Source organism: Xiphophorus hellerii, chromosome 12, assembly GCF_003331165.1.
Source record: "Xiphophorus hellerii strain 12219 chromosome 12, Xiphophorus_hellerii-4.1, whole genome shotgun sequence".
In the NCBI taxonomy this organism is placed as follows: Eukaryota; Metazoa; Chordata; class Actinopteri; order Cyprinodontiformes; family Poeciliidae; genus Xiphophorus; species Xiphophorus hellerii.
Genome location: NC_045683.1, coordinates 17350184 through 17367516, shown reverse-complemented (window position 1 = coordinate 17367516; position 17333 = coordinate 17350184). Strand labels below are relative to the sequence as shown.

General features: G+C 39.3%; 1 protein-coding gene across 1 annotated transcript in view; it reads left to right on the top strand.

Annotated features, from left to right (window-relative positions):
- Window positions 1-13260: 13260 nt before the first annotated feature.
- fam222aa (family with sequence similarity 222 member Aa) overlaps window positions 13261-17333 on the top strand; it is a 70031-nt gene continuing 65958 nt past the window's right edge. Inside the window, exon 1 of the mRNA XM_032578211.1 lies at window positions 13261-14170. The gene's annotated coding sequence lies outside the window, so the exon portion shown is untranslated. The remainder of the gene's footprint in view (window positions 14171-17333) is intronic.

Genomic DNA, 17333 nt, shown 5'->3' with positions numbered 1-17333 from the left:
TATTGGCAGTTCTTGTTTTCTTGTCTAATGTTGAAGAATATTTAAAGTATGCTGGAGGTACTAGAATCGACTATTTAATACGAAGGTCACCCAATAACGTTTTCACAGTGTCATGTAAAATTTGACCATATCGTGTTTTTGTTCCTCCATCACACTGTTGAGTGTCTACCTTTTTGTTACAATATTATGCTACATTATGTGAGTAAAGCTCCACTGTCTCAGACTGTAGATTGTAGATCATAGGTACTGAATCTAATCTAACAGAATTTGTAAAATTTACATAAGTGCTACTTATATATAACAGCAATAACCCAATAACCATTAACCAATGTTCTACTACAACATGGAGCTTTGTCCGCAAAAGTTAAGATTCCCTCATCTCCACATACCAAATGCTTGAAAGTAAGGCAGTCAGACCTAGAATACTTACTGACTATTTCTGTAAATAATTATTTGACCACAATGGAGCAATGCTTTTTTAACTTTTATCCACAGATAACAGATATCCATGATGTCACTGCTAAAAGCAAAACAATGACATCATAGCAAATGCCAGAAATGCTCTCACATACTTGGACATGCTGTGTGTATTCTCATCCTTAACCTAGCAAATATTTTTTGGTTTCCGATCCAAACATCATCAAAACAGTATGGTATGCATTATAATAAAAAAATTTTAAAAACCCACAAAACCCACAAGTGATACCTGTCAGAACTAGGTGGATTTAAGTGTCCAAGACACTCCCAAGACACTACATGTATATGATGTATATAAGTATATATATATAGCAGTCAATTCTATAGAAAAGACAGACCATTAATGCTAAAAGGAAAAAGGAAAGAGAAAGTTTGCATTGTCAGGGAATATTAACAGTTGCTGAGGATGCAGAGTGCTGTTGCCATTATAACCACAGTTTCTACGGCGGAGAGTGCACACAGTCTATGTTGCCAACTGTGAAACAAATGGCATCTAAATTGAATAATTCAGTCTGGGGGAGAAAGATGTGGGATTTGCACACAAAGACTGACTGACAGATAGAGTGAGAGGAGAGGCAGCCAACCTTTAACAGAGCTGCAGAGAAAAGACAGTAAATGGCAAGTTAGATTAATAGATTGGCAAGGTCTCACAGAAGATGGGCTAATAATTCACCAAGCGAGAGAAAGGCAGCTTTTCTGAGGTTAAAGTTGAGTGAGGAGTTATGATGAAGATGGAAATATGAATACTAAATAATTCAGTCAGGATCTTTTTGTGAAACAAAAAGGGATTAAAAAGTGGTGAAAAGAGTCAAAGGTTAGCAGCAGATGTGGAGGAAGGCAGAAATAAATCACGAGGATGTGCAAGAACAATCGGAGAGGGGAGTTAGGCATAGTGGAGCCAGAGGAGATGGAAGAAAAAGATGGGTGAACACTGCTGGACAGAGGTCAAGGTGTTATTATAATCCACATCGAGCGATCACCTTTGCCGGTGCACCTTTCTAACCAGTGCTGACATGTAGTCGCAAAGCTGCACACGGACATGTAAATGAACACCTGGATTCCTGTGAGCTCCTTCGGATCCAGTTTCTTATGGAGTAATTTCAGCTGCTCCAATTTAAATCACTCTGCACATCAATTATGTCGTGGTGAAATGGGCTAGTTAATTTTCACAAAGCATCCTCTCCGTCCAACTAATTGCTGCTTATATCAGCCAGTTTCTCCTTCAAGCTGAAATTATTGTACATCTCCATTTAAGACTTTCTGCTCTCAGGACTTCACTTAGAGATTTTTCTCGGATCTCATTAGTCTCAGTGGTTTCTGACTAGTTCTGCTCTTGGTCTTCCTGGCAGACTTTTATCCTGCACACACAGTAATGATATTGTCCATTTTGATTATTTTGCATTCCTTTTCGACATTTTTTTTATTTTCACAAAGGGTTGCAATGTTTCAAGAAAATGTGTATGATCAATATATCTAAACAGATTTAAAGATTCATAAACTGTGTAATGTCTAAAATTGGTGCCCCGAGGCTCTTATTTTTGTTAAAATGAAGAACTGAATAGTTTGCTCTAGATCTGGGCCAGGAATGAAAAAAACAAACAAGAAAAAAAACAACAACAATGATATCCCAGGTACAGGTGGTGGTTTCTGATACGGGTGACATGGGCAACTGCCCAGGGTGGCATCTTGTAGGGCGACATGAGCCCCTTTCCCCCATCTGCTCTTATGACCAGAAGCTCTGAATGTCAGTAGCCTCTAGTCTTTAGTACAAAGAACCATTTGATGTTCAGGAAACCAGTTTGAAATTCTGGGCTAGGGGTAGGAAGTATCCATCAGAAATGAACATGGTCAGAAACAATACTCTGGAAGGCTGTGGCTTATAAAGCTCAATTTGTTATAAAGGTGCCTGAAGTGTGCCAAGAAAATGTCTACTACACCATTGCACCACCACCAATCTGAACTGTTAATAAAAGGCAGAATATCCTTACGTTCATGTTCATGACACATAGGCGGTTGGGTGTCTTCTTGTTCAAACCTGCTTCAATGTTTGATATGTTGTGTGTTCATAGATGGTTTCCTGCATACCTCAATTGTAACTACTGTTTATTTGAGCCACTGTTTCAATCATTACAAACTAGTCTGCCATTTATCTCTGTCCTCTGACATATTGAAGGGAGTGTTAGTCCACATAATTATTGCTGTCTGGATATTTTATCTTTTTCAGACCATTCTCTGAAAACCAGAGATATTTCTGTGGAAAAATCCCAATAGGTCAACAGTTTCTGAAATACTTACCCAGTCAACTTTGAACTTAAAAACACACCACATTCCCATTCATTTAAATACCCTTTCTTCTCCATTACAATTATTTAGCAAATAATCTTCACCATCTATGGATGTCTAAGTAAATTGAGTTTCTACCATATGATTGGCTCATTTGCTAACATGCAGTTGTATCTATGTGGCTAATAAACTGACTAGTGAGTGCATATCTCCTTTGACTCATGAACACCTTATGGTCTCGTGGTTCAACTACTAGACCTATGATAAGTGTATAGGACGGACGGACGGACTTGGTGAGTACAGCTTAAAAATAACAGGAATAGCCTGACAGAATCTTGCCATGCATACATACACATGTTTATATAATTATACACTAACACTAATTATAAAACCACAGACAATATATCACATTCATCTTTAGCTACTACAAATATCATAATTTCCCTTTTCTTTCTCTACTTTGACATCTTTTGTTCAACCATTCATTTTCAGCCCTCCTCCTTTTAATAGACAGACAGTTAAGGAGTGTGTGTGCGCTTGTGCGTGCACATTCTGTGTGTTTATGTACAGTACATACGTGTGTGTGGGAGGGGGTGTGCATGTGTGTCTGTATGTGATTCTGGGGTTTAGGGTGGGTAAAATGAGGGAGCACTCAAATCCCAGTGGCTCTAGGGAGCTGTCAGAACTGATAGTGCTCTATCACTCGTGAACGGAGGTGCAAAATTGGGCAGAGCTGAGCACTGTGCGAGTCAGAGGATGATGGTCCCTCTGTCCACTGGAGCCTGACTGACTGAGATGGAGAGACGTGAAAAGTGTTCAACCAGCTACCTCACAACTTGAAAAGAACAAGCCCAAGCAACTCAAAATGCAACACAAGGAATTCATAAAGGCCTTACAGTAATCTCCGACAGGACTCGCAAAATCCCATAAATTTTCTGATGACTTTTATTTACAAATGGAAAACGAAATAAGTTTACATTTTATAATTTTGACAAATAATCAGATAATTTACAAGAAATGAGTAGTCTAAAATAATAAAATGATACTTCTGCATAAACATGTTCATGGGCTTAGTAAACCTTTTGATTGAGAGCAGCTCTTGTGAATGAAGAGTCTAATAAGTTGTTGTAGAAACCTCATGTCTTTTGTTCCTCTGTGTTAATTTATTTATATGTTAATTTATCACCTTTTGAGATGTATAACACACATAGTATTGATTTATCTGCCATAATAATCATTCTCTAGGAAACATCTCCCTATTTATAGCTGCCTATTTGCACATGTCTTTACTGATCTGTGCATGGTGTTAATCTCCACTGGGCATTACAATGAAATTTGACGGTTATTAAGTAAGCAAGACTCTCGTGTTCTTAGTTAGCTTTAGACTTGTCATGTCAGCAATGATTCCCAGTCCCTTCACAATTAACAGTGGCATTCCACAGAGTTTTGTCCTGAGATTATTGCCTTTTAGCTTCTAAAGACTGCACCCTGCTGTACAGATGACACTCATACTTATCAATGTTGCATTATTCTATTATTCAACCTGTCAAGCAGTGATTGTGGTACATCTTTAGTTTTTAAAAACCTTAGCAACACACTATCACACGTAACTGAAGCTATGAAATAATAAACTCCTAGTTTTGGTTTATTGTAGTTGTCCTTTTCCAACTTTGGGCTAAGTACTGTTGTGCATTGAAAGAGCTTATGCACAGTACTTGTCTAGGACTCCATTAACCATGTTCTGGTAAGTTAGGAATCTCTCATGATGATCTGAAAACTTTCTAATCCTCATGGAGTTAATTTGTATGTTATTAGCCAGCGTTCTTTCCAGTTTATCCCCATACTTTTCCTACAGCTGCAGCATCAGCAGCCTCAGGTTTAATGCTCCTGACCAATCAGGAGTGAAGTGGATGACTACATACTGCTTTGTTCATGTTCAAATTAGATGTGATTAGTAAACTGTCGGCACATTCTCCTCACATCTTGTGTGCAGCTGAACTGATGCTCTCCATTTGTGGTTGGATTTCCAAAAATCCTTATTAAAACTGCTCTAAACAACATCCTGTTCTTTCTCTTTCATTTCATTATTGTATTAGCTCATTAACATCTGACTCACCCAATTTAAACCTCAGACAGTAACCCAAACACCTAGAGAGTGCTTGATTTAACAAATAATACTAATATTAATATTAATAATACATCTAAAACAGTTGTCTTCTCTAAGCTGACAGATGAATCAACTCATCTGCAGATTTAATGGAGGTTACTGCTAAACAAATTAAACCATCGTGTCTGAAATGGAGGGTTGTGTCCCTTTGGACAGGTGCAGATCATACTTTAGTTGCAACCACAGGCAGCAAAAGTGGTGAAACATTTGAAATATCACCTGTTTTATTTTTTCTGTCATAGGTCCATGGTGGGTTTAATAGTGTGCAATGTTCCCTCTAAGCTGCCCGCTTGCGCAATCGCGCACTGCTCGCACATTCTCAGCGCACAATAAAATCTATGCAGCGCATAAAATAAAATCCAACGTAAACTATACATTGAGCTCAGACATCAGTTTTAACTATGGACCAATGACGTATAACGATCTAACTCGGTGAGTCACAGGTGTCCAGCCAATGATACGATAGGCTCACTTACGCTACGTAGCCAATCATCGCATGCTATTGTGTGTAGGTGCGTTGCGCTCTGGCACCGTGCAGATTTGCTAGGTAGGAAAAGTACGGCGGAGTTAAGGAGAAGGACTACTTGGAGTTAAGAGACGCTAAAGCTACCACCCTATCATGGCTAAGCGAACAGTGGGCAGTGGGACATCCACTCATCAAGCCAAAGTAAAACAGAAATGCGCTTCTTTTAAGATGGAATGGCTGTCTGTCGGAGCTTGTGCAAAAAGAAGAACAAGTGGTGAAACTGGGTGAGATTTTTTCTTTTTCGAGTGAGAAAGGTTTACTCTGCAAAACATGCAGCGAAGCCAAAGTAGCAAGCGAGTTTTCAGGGAAAAATGTGGACTGAATGAAAGTTGGACTACCTCGAGCGTACAACCACTGGAGAGGTGAGAAAGACAGACGTGAAAAAACTGCGTAATTAAATATTTTACAGACAAAGAGTTACAGGAATTTATACACTATCACAAGCCAGAGCACACATTTCATTGTGCAGAATGTGAATGTTTTAATGTGAACAAAAAGTTATGTCTGAAAGGTGAAATTGTCTCATTTCTCACCATGGCCAAAGCAGGACTCTTCTATAGAACATACTATGCATCTCATGAACAGCAATGTTTTGTTTTTTTCATTTTAAGTGGGGCAAATCACTTATATTAAAAGCAAACTAATGGAAGTTGCTGCTGTAATCTGATTCTTTTAATAAGCCATGTAACTTTCTATGATCCCAGATTTATAACAGGTGTAATACTGGTGTGTGGCCATCGTGCGCACACCTGATGTTGCTCACAGTGGTCCTCAGTGTACTCAGGGAGCCTGTGTGTATGCCCAGACACATGAAAAATTAGAGGGAACGTTGATAGTGTGCTTCAGTGTTAGATTCAAAACTGGATTAACTCAATATGTTCAAGCCTTTTCACTGTGATTATTATAGTCAGTGTGACTTATTATAATATTGTGCAAAACGGGAAGGCAGTGAGAAACTTAAGGAGTAAGAAATATTCTAAGAGAATCTTACAAATGATCTGAGTTACAAAAACACTCTACAAAATGATGTTCTATGTTCATAAAATATTGGACTTACAGGTTTCATCTCGTGTAATTACTTGGCTGTTGTTTTTTTTCCCTTTAGGTCTTTTTCTCCTAAAAGATTTTACAAAAAATGTTTTAAACTTTTAGCAATCTGAGACACTAACACCAATATGATATTGACATGTAAAGAGAAAGAGCAGATCCATCCTGTGAAGCGCTCTTAAAACAGAAGCAATTGCTGTGTTCCTGACAGCCCTGCCTAAACCAGCTGCTTTTCGAAGGAAGACTGTAAATACGCTCAGCGTGAGACGGCGTTTGTTTAAGCACGTCTTAAGATGATGTCTCATCAGCAGTATCAGTTAAGTTAATACGTTAAAGTTCAGATTTTGCAAAATGCTGATGTCTTCCTTGTTCTTTTTTATTAAAATAAAAATGCAGCATTGATCTTACATATTTGTATTTTCCTGCATATTTTGTACTAGCTGATAATACAAGGAAACTGGTAAACGTGTCTGTTTTTTATATTCTACTGGGAGCTGCAGGTACCGCAAAGGTGCTGACAAACAACATGAAATGTGTTAAGAACGGTTTTATTTTCTCACACAGTAGTGACAGCTAGATGCAAGAACTGCTGCTTCAAAGCTTTCCATTTACCAAATCGTCGTAGTTAGGTGAAGCCAACTCAAACAGCAAAGGTCCCTGCTGCTCCTTTATGTCTTTGAGGTTTTATGTGGAAGAGTAGGATCCATGGTCAGGTTTAACAAGCCCAGGTGTGACAGAGGTCATTATGTGCAAAACCTCCCAAACCTGAAGCTCTTTTAATACAGGAGTTGAAAATATGAAAGGCACTGACTTTCATACACCTACGTCATTCGTTTACCTTGAAGTTTCTACACATTTGATCACTTTACATCTACAAACGTCCATGTGTGTTGTTGGGATTTATGTAATAGACAAATGCCTATTTATGCATAAATGAGAAAAGAAAGGAAAAACTTGATGGTTCATTAAATGAACATCAGAAAATTGCAGAATCACCTTTCCTTCCGGTTACAGCTGCACGATTTTAGGAGTAAGTTAAACATATTTGTTTATCTTTCTTTTCCAAATATTTCAAACTTCATTTGACTGGATTGAGAGCATCTGCAAACATATTTTAAATCTTTCCACAGATCTCCAATTTCATTGTGGTCTGGACTTTGACTGAACCATGTCCCACATTCAAGTAAATCTCCTACTGGGAGGTGAACTAATTTGTAGCCTACAAAGCCAGGGTTATGCTTTCAAATGCCACACATCTTGAAGGAACTCAGATTTGCAGAAAATCAGGGTTATGATTTCAAATGCCACATATCTTGAAGGAACTCAGATTTGCAGAAAATCTCTTTTATTTAAGGCACATTGCATTCACTGAAGTTTCTATTAGAAATAGGTTCTGCAGATCAAATCTGCTCATATTTATCAACTGGCAGCAGAATAAAAATCTGTCAAATATTATTATAGAAAGTGCATTAATAATATAACTGTAAGAACAAATTTGACCTCAGAATTTATTCGTATCTGGTTTTACGAGTCTTTGAACATTTTGCTGTAATTTTTTTTCCAGTGTTTTATGTTCAATCATTCATCCAACCAGAGTATCTTCTTGGGATCAGTTTTATTATTTAGAGATGAATTTCTGATTTTAGTGCCACGACAGTAATTTAATTGTGCAATTTAAAAAAAATCAATCACTAATGAAAATGCACCACACAATTGAAAATCTGCCGAACCACTCGTGCATGAGGGAGAACATGCAAACTCCGTGCAGACAGACCATAGCCAGGATTTAAACCCAGGACGTTCCTACTGCAAAGCAACAGCGTTAACACCGTGTCACCAGGACTCATTTGATCAGAGGAACGTCTTCCAAATGTTTGTCTTGCCCCCCACTTGGATTGTAACAAACTGCAAACAAGACATCTTCTTTCAGCATTGGCTTTCTTCTTTCACTTTTGTAAAGGCAAGATGTGTTTCATGCATTTATCTTGTTGATATATTATCCCATCTGAGCTGTGGATTCTGTCCCAGTAGGCTTGGAGTTGCTTTGTACTGCATTATTGTACGGTATGACCTAACCCTGTTTTAAACTTCTTCACATCTTTGTATGTTACTCTTTTGTTCCTTGGTCTTCACTTATGTCCAAACATCTGAGGCCTTCACACAACAGCTGGATATATACACACAGGTGGACTCTCCTTACTAACTGGGAGATTCTAAATAAAGTTGGTTTTACTTGGATTTCTTTAGAAATATCACAATAAAGGAAATGGAGTGATTTTTGTTTCAGGGTTTGTTTTGTAATCACATAAATCACACTTTTTTTTTCTTTGTAAAATCCTGCATCCTTTTCACAGTTTGCAGTTGTTTATGATGTAAAATCACAGATTGAAGTTTCAGGTTTTAGTCTGTTGATGCAATTTCAAAAGAATCAAAAGGCATGGGCATTGCAAGATATTGTCTAGGTTGTCTCAGTGAAGTTCAAGAAACGTTTGGAGGAGTCTAAGTTGGATTTTTGTTTTTCAGTTTCAGACGTTGTTTTGAATTTGATTCCAGTCAACTTTGCATAGCCCTGGTGTCATCCTTACTCAACATTACTTTCTCTTTTACTACTCCTCTCTTTCAGTTGATGCTTCTTGTCTTTTTTTGGCCCACCCCGCTCACTCCCTTCCCAGTCACCCTCATCTAGTCCCTGCCGATCTCATCCTCCACCTCTGTGTCCTCTAACCACTTGACACCTTTTCAGATTCATCCCCATCAGTTGGCAGACAGCGTGCATTTCACCCGCAGGGCACAATGCAGCGATCCTCATGAATCAATGGCAGATAAATCAATGCTATCTCTTTTTTCCATGCCTCTGTTGCCATCGATTTCTTCTCCCCTCTCTCTCTCGCTGTTGATTTGCTGTTTGTGGAATCTTCAACTTTGCTCAATTAAACTGAGTTCACTTTCAGGGACAAATTGTAACAGCGTAAGGCTTTCAGCTCTAAGACAGACACTAATGTTTGTGGCTGGAGCTTTTATTTATGAGATGCTCCGTTCAGAGAGATGCCACGTGGTGATTTTTAATTTTTAAAAATTTTTTTTGCTGAGGCTGAACCTGAATTTACTGGTACCGTGAACCCGCTATCCAATGAGGCATGCAAAATGCTTGGCTTAATTGAGACTTTTCAGTTTGAGCCAGAGCTAATGTCTAAAACAAGAGACAAAGCGAATATCCTTTGATCATATTTACTGGGAAAGAAGGAGCTGCAATTAGTATGTAAATGAGCTTTTCCTTTGGTGTTTTAGTGAAACAGTCATAGATTTTTCCTGGCAGGGAAATATCTAAACATGATTTTATTTCCAATCATCAGGCTTTGCAGTCTGTCAGAGGGAATGATTTCTGAGAAATGCGGAGACACATACATATTATTCTGAAGACTACATTTAATATAGCCCACAGAAAATTATCCACTGTGATATTTCACTAGTCTCCCCCATAAATAATTCATTGTTTTTATGTGCCCTCATGCTGCCTTGGGGATTTGAACAGCTGAGTGTTTTCACAGCATATTTGAGTCCAATCTTCTGCGTATTGGGCGTGCTCTAATCAAACCACGGTAAACATGCCTTGAATGTTTGTTGAGTCATCTGCTTATCAGCTAATCAAACGACTTATTTGCCTGCGCCGCTGCCTCGGTGGTGAACGGCACACCTCCGGTTTAGTATTTTTCAATTATTTGTTCATCTGTTTGATCGACGCTGCAGCCGTGCAGCGCAGGTGATGTGGGTGAACTCCACAGCCTTTAGTGCATGATGTGTAAGTGCACCACAGCGGCAGAGAGGAAGAGTAATTGAAGCTAATACATTTAAGGGATCTACTGAGCAAGGCGATCCGTTGTTCTGGAAACTTTCTCTCTCCAGGAGCATATCTTCAGCCGTTTGTACAATTTCTCATGTGGGTGCAAGACCTCATAAAAGACCTATGCGTGCACAGAGCATGTGGTTGTTTCGTTTTGTGAAAGGACTAGCATGAAAGTGCAAGTCATAGAGAAAATTTCAAAGGCAGGAGCCAGGACGACGACATCGAGCTGCCAGGGACTGGTGCGCAATCAGATAGGGCAGAATTGATGACCTGGCTCAGGATGGATTTCTTGGAGCGGGCTGCCAGACCGAGGTAATACTTTCAGGCTCTTATCAGCACTGGCATAAGCTGAGTGCTGCATCACCCACTTCCCAGCGTCAGCTTATTATGAGAGTCCATGATGTGTGATTGCTTGTACCAGTTTTGTGAGTCTCAGGGTCTGTGTGCACAGGCCACAGTCACCAAGAAGAAGAACAAACGCAGAGCCACGGTCAAGGTGCACTGCTCACTTCCTTGCTGTTTTACTGACATTTAGCCAAAAACAGGCACTTTGCGAAGTTTCATGTTCCTTATGCAAGATGACCTGCCAAAATATTAATACTCACAGAACCTTTTCACATTGTGCCACATTATAATCAGAAAGTTAATTTTATTTTGCTTAGATTATGTGATAGACTAACACAGAATTGTGCATAATTGAGAACTTTAAGGATAATTCAACAACATATCTGTATTCAGCATGTTTTATCCTAAATTTCCTTCAAAAGTTGCCTCTGTGTGTAACAACCTCAGTATAAATTGCTTTTATTTGTGAAGGTCTCAGAGGTTTGTTAGAGAACATTAGTGAACATTTGGTATCATTAAGAACAAGGGACACAGCAGACAGGGCAGGGATAAAGTTATGGAGAGGTTTCAAGCAGGTTTACGCTATAAAACAACATCCTTATGTAGCACTGTTGTGGCACTAATAGCTAGATGTAACATAAACCCAGAAAGCTGGGAAACAACTACTGGAGCTGATGTCAGTAAAAAAAAACAAGCAAAAAACAACAACAGAGAAAACGATGCTTGGTTGCAGTAACATGAATTTGAAAATTAAAGTAAACCACACAAAAAAAACTTAAAAATACATAAAATATTTATGTATTTTTCAGAATAAGTAGAAATATAAACAATACTGCACTAAAGTTTCAAAAGTAATGTGCACAAGGTTTGGTGGAGTTCAAAAACAATGTCAACAAGATCACTTATCCCCCTATTAATAAATACCGCCAGTCAGCACAAATATCACTGACACACTTAGGGAACAAAGTCCATGATTTTATATGATCAAACTATTTGAGGAGAAATATCCATATACAACCATCCATAACTGAAAAGGGATGTTAGTGGTGTTTGTGTGTCAGTATAGAGAGAGAAAACAACAAGGGCTGTAATAGCCTTCTACCAGATAAACATGGAGGGATTTGCAGGCCTATGTTCCCACTCCATACAACGTGGTTGGCTGAATGTATCATGTCACTATGATCCCATGACTGACACATACTAAAAACATACTGGTGATGCACAAGTATGTGGGGCAATGGGCCAATACCAACACTAATGCCGGTATTTTGTGTATCCTTAGCTTTGGACTCTGAAATATAAAATCCCTCTTCATTTTCAAAAAAGAACCAGCATTAGAATTATTCAGCATTTAAACTACCGGGAGAAAAAAAGAAAAAGGTTTTACTGGAAGAAAGTTGATCCAAAAATCTGGATGCTACTATCACCATTATAAGCAAAATGTTTTTTTCAGTGTTGTGCTTTAAACTTATCTGTGCCACAACTGGTCAATGTAAATTTTAATATCGATGTTTCATCAGATAATAGCAAATTCTTCTACAAAATTTATGGATATTTTAGCAAGGTAAGTACAATTGTTTATTTCATATAGCAATACAACTTGGTCCAGAAATATATACACATGTAGCAATTGACCTTTATTTGTTGAAAAGGTCTTGGCTTTTTGTTGGTTTTGGAGAAACATCTGGCTGTTGTAATGTCACTGCTATCGCGTATTTTCTCAAATTGTTGAAATCTGTTCCACTGGGCTGTAATGTGGTAGATTTGTATTTGCCCTCCCTCTCCTGACTGTTACCTTTGTACAAAGAGGATTCTTTCCATCCCATGTCACTTCTCTGCAAACCAAAAGCTTCAGCAAGGCATTACCTTGCACTGGAGCTTGCAAATTTTTAATATTGTCATTTTTTGTTGTTGTTGTTTTAACAAAGGCATACTGCGTCACATTGAAGGTGGAAAAAGTGTTGAAATGACTCATCCTGGCTGCAATTTATAACACAACCCCATGAAATTTTGAGAGCCATTATTATCACCTCTTTTAATAAACTTCCCACTAAAAATATATTGAAAGTGTTCAATTTTGCTTAATGTGAGACCTGCTAATGACACTCTACAGTATACATTAGGCTGAAAGAAATCAGATCTCATCAGGATCTTTATTTCTCCCTGCAGACCAGCCACGAAGCAGAACAGCCTGCCGGACTCTCTTGGGTCCCTGCAGGGTTCTGTTCGTCCCATTAGAGGATGCTGCCTTCAGCCCTCAACCGGAAAGCTAAATAAGAGCCGAAACGTTGCTTTGCTTAAAATAAGTTGATCAAAGATCCCAATCTCCGTCCTGTCACTGCAATTTATATCAAATCCTTCTCCTTTTTTGTTATCTTCCGCGTATATAAACAACGTGGTTTCAGACGCTAAGACGCCGGAGCGTCTCTATGGTAACAGCCTTCAATTACCGGTGATTGGCCAACCCGTGGGAATGTGTCTATTCCCCGAGATATGTGATTGGTCGGTGGGCGGTCTGAGCAGCCTGACAGTCTGCAGCGTTCCGGGTTATTGTCAGTCTCGGCGGTTCGGCAGAAGGGCAGGACCGCGTCCCCGGAGCTGCCTCAAGCAGCTAGCTCTTTATTCAGACGGAGCAGTTTCTATATTTGGTTTAAACGCCAAAGAGAGGCTGGTTGAGTTTCGCCACTGAGGTTGCTCCAAGACCGCACGTGGAAATCTGCGTCTGAATCCGGAGGAAACGCATCCAAGAAAGAGAAACCTGCCGACCCCCTCAGCGAAAGTGACGGACGGAGCAGAGCCTGATCGCCGGGATTTTTTTTTTTTTGCATCAGTTTAGGATATTCCAGGCTGCTGCTTTGGCCCTGCCTGGATTTCGTTCAGGGTATATCAACACAAAAATTGCCTGAATCATATTCCTAAACATTTACGTTTGCAATCTACATTTTAAAAAAATTGTCCATAAGAAGGAGACGGACCCATGCGTAATAACAGCGCTGGATTTTTGGAATACTGCGTAAAACAGTCCAGTTTTTCATTGTTTGGAAGTATCCTCAAGCGACAGAAAAGAGCGAGTGTTTCTTTTCACTTTGCTTTCAGAGGTTAAGCGCTGAAAAACGAGAAGCGCTTCTCGGTGCGCAATCCTTCCGAGGACGCTTCTGAGAGACTCCGCCGACCTGCGCTCTTAACCTCCACATTCTATCGGCAGCCAAGTCGAGCTGATAAAAGGGAGGGAAAAAAACAGAGGGCGAAGCTTATTAACTTTGCATGCTCAAGGCGAGATTGTGGAATCTTTAATTTTTGCATACCACTGGAAGACGAGGATAAACTTAATCAGCATTGACTCTTTGCAGAGAAGCAGCAGCGGCAGCTGGATTTCTGGGGGGAAGCGGAATGAATCCTTTTTAATTTGGCCCAAAGAAGAATGAGGCAGATTGCTTAACGATTGCATGGAGTTCTAGTCTGTAATAAGGAACAATTTATGGTAGGTATATTTAGCATTTTTTTTCTCCTTGTCTGAATGCTGTTTTTTCCTGCCTAGATAAATTCTTTTAGGATAAAGGATCGCAACACACGGATGTCTCTGATTTAAAGCCTTTGTTTCCATACGTGACCCACAATAAACGCAGCGTTGTTAGAGAGAGCCGAATAGCTTTAGGAACTGCTTTGATGTTTTAATATTGGGGCTTTTTCAAGTAAGGGTAGCAATTAAGCGTGTTGTGGAGGGCAGTGCACCGCGGGCACCGGTGGCGCTGGGAAAAAGAGAGAGAGAGAGAGAGATTGCGGCTCAGAGCAAAAGGTGCGAATTTTTCATCTGTCTATACGCCCCCGTGCGTCACTCCTGTACTGTCTGGTGCAATTAGACATTTTTCACTCATATATCATTTCTTACATGTACTGTGTTGGAGGGCGTGTGTCGGGTATTCATAAAATGCTCAGAGAAACGTGTGTAAAACTTTTTCACTTAATGCTCTGAGGTCTGCAGCGAGACTGTCCGTCCCTGCAGATGCCTCCCTCCTCTGCACGGGCTGCTTATTGTAGGTGCATCTAAAATTCACGCCTTTCCTCGAATGTAAATGCGAGTTAATAAAAGTCAGAGTCTGAACTTTGAGCCTCGCCGGCTTGCTGAGGTTGCTTTGCAATATTTAGCCTCATTGCTCACGCTGCAAAGAGACGAGCTTCACATTATGCTGACTGAGCAATGGAAGAAAAGAAAAAAAAATCTGCACCAAGTGTGTTTTATCATTAGACTGTACAAGCATCCTTCCAAATTGATCTTCCTCTGGCTGGCTCCAGTCATGCTCTGTCTCGCAGCCCTGCAGATAGGGCCGGCTGACTGAATGTAATATGGAGAGACCCCCTCCTCCTCATCTTCCTCCACCACCAGCAGCAGGGACGGCCGGCGCCCCCACAGTCAGGGCACCTGCCATCGAGTCCTTCCTGGCTGTATTGAATAAAACATCCAGTGATGTATGAGACAGGAGCTGCACCCCGGGGGACAGAACTGCCTCATTTACTTCCTCCACTCCGCGCCTATGACCTGCTGAGCAAATTGTGCTCATATTAGCTCTGTGGCTGCTCCTCACCTAAACAAATAGTCTCCCCAGCATAATGCTTGCCTCAACTCAACATGATGGTTGGACAAAAGCATGGGAGAATGGAATGGCATGGGGGAGTAAGCTTCAATATCTGGGTCACTGAGTTATCTTTTCGGAGTTTGGAGTTGTTCTTTTCTGCCTCTTTGTCTTTTGGCTTACTGTTAGATCATCTTTTGGACCTTCATATCTCCAAAGCATTCCTCATTTTGTAGCTTTCTTTATTCATTAAAAAGGAGGATGATTGGTACTTTTAAGATGTTAAAACCAGTGGCCCCATCAGAGGGGGAACCGTGTTCACCCCTATAAATTTGCTCCACTCCGACTCTGTTGGCCACCGCATTGCCAGGCAATATATTATGCATAAAACGCTTTCTTCTTTTCTCCCAGGCGTTTTTCATGAGTACTTTCCATTTCATTCCTTTTGGGTTTCATTTGTTTCATATTGACTTTTTAATATGCTGAAAAAGAAGATATCTGCTTCAGAAGGTTTGATATCTGAACAGGCACCAGTTTGCATCCTTTGTACTACTTTGACAACCAATCCAATGATTTAAACTGGTTTTCTATATCCTACTTAAAGTTTCTGCTATTAAATCTGGGTTTTATGACTCCCACTAAATATCAACTACCAGCATTAGGTCGCTTTGCATTATTTTTGTTTGTTGAGAGGTCATAATCTGTCATATTTCTTAATCACCTGGCTCAAACAGCAATCATCACTAATAGAAATAGTGATACGACCAAATACATAGTTATTACAAAATATATGTAATAGCTGACCAGTTTTATTATTATCTCTATAATTTGTGAAATACTGAACTAGAATTAAAAAATAAACAAATACAGCATGGCTGGAGTAAAAGGGTGCATAACGGTTTGTTGACAGGTAGAAAATGGACATATAGACGGAGTGACTGATTTAGCCCAAAAGGTAAATTCAAAGTAGGTGTAACACAATTTTTAATACAGCAATGTATACAATTAGATAAAATCATATGTGAGTTTGTATCATTTTTATGAGCAATAAGTTTTATAGTTCATGGAAATAATTACAAAAATAATAGTTCTTGTACATGAATACAAACGGGTTTAATGGTACAAAACTGAACAAGGTGGGGGACAAATGTTAACATTTTCAAATAAAACAGGATAGAAAGTAACAAATAGGTAAACTGACTCACAGCCAAATTTGTATTAGCTTCTTTATTTTGTCCTTCTTGTTGTGACAATGTTTTTGATTTGGGGTGCCACACCAAAAATACGGTTAGAACTGGCGACCTCCATTTAGAAACCTCCTGGCGCACCTGGTTAAAACTAAAATTATTTTTACTCAGCAATCTAAATTCTGAGAACTACAGTATTCCTCTACTTACTGACAGAACTGAGAATACCTAGATTGCTTATGTAAAGTCCAATCTGTTGTACTCATTAAATTTGCCAACAGCTGGAAGGTCGAGATGTATATTTTACGCAATGCATTAACAAAAAGCAATACGCTAAGAGAAGCCTGGCATTTTATCAATTCTAGCAACTCAAATTGCATATCGCTCTGATTGATTGATAGCTTTTGGGCTCCTTACCGTATTCTTTGCTTATTAAAAGTGCCTGCCTGATGGGAATAAGTGAGCTGCTCTCATGAATATCGTTAAAGTTGCTGAAGTTTAATTTCCTGTGCTGTGTATTAATCTTTTTTAATCCCTGCATGGTTTGATTGTCTCAACACCTTCCCAGAGGCAGTAAAACTCATTTTGGCACTTAAGATGACTGAAATAGTGGATGCAGACGTGTGGGGGTGTGTGTGCGTGTGTGTCTGAGAGCCGGAGAGAATGAGGAAAAATGTGTGTTACTCAAGATCTACCTTATGTCCAGTCTTACATGTCTATCTTTGGATGGATTTTGTTTTATTTGTAGAAAATTGTACTTTTTAGATTGGAAATAATATGTTTGTTCTGTACATGAAAGTAAATAGTTTGCTCTTATGTAAGTTGATTTCATAGACCAGCAGATTGTTTCTTACCTGTAAAATATAAACGCTGCTCAAAAGAACAA